This window comes from Pteropus alecto, unplaced genomic scaffold, assembly GCF_000325575.1.
Source record: "Pteropus alecto unplaced genomic scaffold, ASM32557v1 scaffold25, whole genome shotgun sequence".
Taxonomy (NCBI): domain Eukaryota; kingdom Metazoa; phylum Chordata; class Mammalia; order Chiroptera; family Pteropodidae; genus Pteropus; species Pteropus alecto.
The window spans coordinates 31,279,127-31,282,084 of NW_006441955.1; the positions used below are offsets into that span (position 1 = coordinate 31,279,127).

A 2,958-nucleotide genomic window follows, 5' to 3' on the forward strand; every position below is an offset into this window, starting at 1 on the left:
AACAATACACGCTTGAGCAACCAGTGGGTCAAAGAAGAAATCACAAGGGAAATTAGAAAATATTTTGAGACAAATAAATTTAAAAAAAAACGAAAAAACTCAACATACCAAAATCTATGAGAGGCAGCAAAAGGAGTACTAAGAAAGAGGTTTATAGTTAGTAAATGCCTACCTTAAAAGAGAAGTTTTAAATCAACATTCTAACTTTATACCTCAATGAACTAGAAAAAGATAAACAAACTAAACCCAAAGTTAGCAGAAGGAAGGAATAAAGATTAGAGAAACAATAAATGAAACAGAGAATAAAAAAACAATAGAAAAAATCAAAACTTAGATTTTTGGAAAAAATCAACAAAATTGACAAATCCTTAGCTAGACTAAGAAAAACAGGATTCAAATAACAAAAATCATAAATGAAAGAGGAGACATTATAAATGATGCCACAGATATAAAAAGCATCATAAGAGGCTACTATGAACAATAATATACCAACAAATTGGATAACCTAGAAAAAAAACATATTGATTCCCAGAAATATACAACCTACCAAGACTGAAACATGAAGAAATTAAAAATCTGAACAGTCTACGGCCATGCCACCCTGAACAAGCCCAATCTCATCTGATCTTGGAAGCTAAGCAGGGTGAGGCCTGGTTAGTACTTGGATGGGAGACCACCTAAGAAGACCAGGTGCTGTAGGTGTAAAAAATAAATAAAAAATAAGGGATTGTAAGCTGGTAAGGTCTTTGCAATCTGTGAAGTCAACCAAAGGTTGCCTTGCCTAAAAAAAAAAAATTAAATTAAAAAAAAATCTGAACAGATCTATAACCAGTAAGGAGATTGAATCAGTAATCAAAAACCTTCCAGCAAAGAACAGCCCAGGACCAGATGTCTTCATTAGAGAATTCTACCAAACATTTCAAGAAGAATTAATGCTAAATTTTCTGAAACGTTTCCAAAAAAAATGAAGAGGAGGAAGCACTTCCAAATTTATTCTAGGAGGCCAACATTACCCTGAAAATAAAATCAGACAAAGATACAAGAAAACTACTGCCCAATATCCCTGGTGAATTTCAATGCAAAAATCTTCAACAAAATACTCATACTGAGTTCAACAACCCATTAAAAGAATTATACATTTTGACCAAATAGGCCTTATTCCTAGAATGAAAGAATGGTTCCACTTACAAAAATCAATCAATGTAATATACCACATTACCAGAATGAAGGACAAAAACCACATGATAATCTCAACTGATGTAGGAATAATATTCAACAAAATTCAGCGCCCTTTGTTTATAAAAACACTCAACACACTAGGAATAGAAGAAAATAAAATGAAATCTATATATAAAAAGGCCAACAGCTAACATCATACTCAATAGTGAGAAATTTAAATCTTTTCCTCTAAGATCAGGAACATGGTAAGGATACTCACTCTCACCACTTCTGTTTGACGTAGTAGTGGAAGTCCTACTCAGAGCAATTAGGCCAGGAAAAGAAATAAAAGGCATCCAAATTGGAAAGGAAAAAGTAAATTTATTTTTGTTCACAGATGACATGATCTTATATGTAGAAAACCCTAAAGATTACACACATGTGCACATGCGCATGCTCACACAAACTGTTAGAACTAATCAACAAATTCAGCTAAGTTATAGGATAAAAAATTAACACACCAAATGAGTTGCATTTCTATATATGAATAATAAACAATCCAAAAAAGAAAGTTGAGGAAGCAATCCCAATTATAATAGCATGAGAAAAATAAAATAATCAGGAATACACTTAACCAAAGAGGTGAAAGACTTATATACTAAAAAATACTGCTGAAAAAAATTATGAAGAAGACACAAATAGATAGAAAGATATCCTATGTTTATGGACTAGAAAACGATATTGTTTAAAAGTCCATACTACCCAAAGCAATCTATAGACTCAATACAATCTTTACCAAAATCCCAATTTCACTATTTGCAGAAATAGAAAAAGAATCCTAAAATTCATATGAATTCTCAAAGGACCTCTAATTATCATAACAATCTTGAGTAAGAAAAACAACAATAACAACAACAACAACAACAAAAGATCCAATTTTAAAACGGACAATGGACTTGAATTGACATTTCTCCAAAGAAGATAGAGAAATGGCCAACAGGCATATGAAAAAATAGTCAACACCACTAATCGTTAGGGAAATACAAATCGAAATTGTAATTCGATTATCACTTCATATCTGTTAGGATGACCACTAGAACAACAGAAAAAATAACAAGTGTTGATGAAATGTGGAGAAATTGGAACCCTCGTTCACCATTGGTAGAAATATAAAATGGCATAGCTGCTATAAAAATTAGTCTGGAGGTTTCTAGAAAAAATTAAAAATAGAATTATCATATAATCCAGCAATCCAATCTCTAAGTACATATCCAAAAGAACTGAAAATGAGATCTCAAAGAGATATTTACATTGCAGTATTATTCAAAATAGCCAGGAGGTATAAACAACCTAAATGTCCATTCACAAATGAATAGATATGTGGTATGTGCATACAATGGGATAGTATTCAACCTTAAAAAGGAAGAACATTTTGTCATGTGCTGCAGCATGAATAAATCTTGGGAACACTGTGCTGGGTGAAATAGGCCAGTTGCAAAAGGATAGTTGCTGTGTGATTCTATTTATGTATGGGATCTAGAGTAATCAGACTCTTAGAACCAGAAAGAAGAATGGCGGTTGCCAGGGACTGGGGCAAAGTAGGAGGCAGTTGTTGTTCACTGGATATAGATTTGGGTTTTGCAAGATGAAAAAGTTCTAGAGCTCTGTTGCACAACGATGCACAGATAGTTAACGCTACTGTGCTGTTCACTTGGGAGTGGTTGGGGCAGTAAATTTTGTTTTGCATAGGTGATGTGTTCTTCCCTTTGAGCCAGATCAGAAGGCACATGATGCCAATTT

General features: G+C 33.1%; 1 pseudogene; it reads left to right on the plus strand.

Annotated features, from left to right (window-relative positions):
* The first annotated feature begins 583 nt into the window (after nucleotides 1-583).
* On the plus strand, nucleotides 584-702 carry LOC112486052 (annotated as a pseudogene).
* The last annotated feature ends 2,256 nt before the right edge of the window (nucleotides 703-2,958 follow it).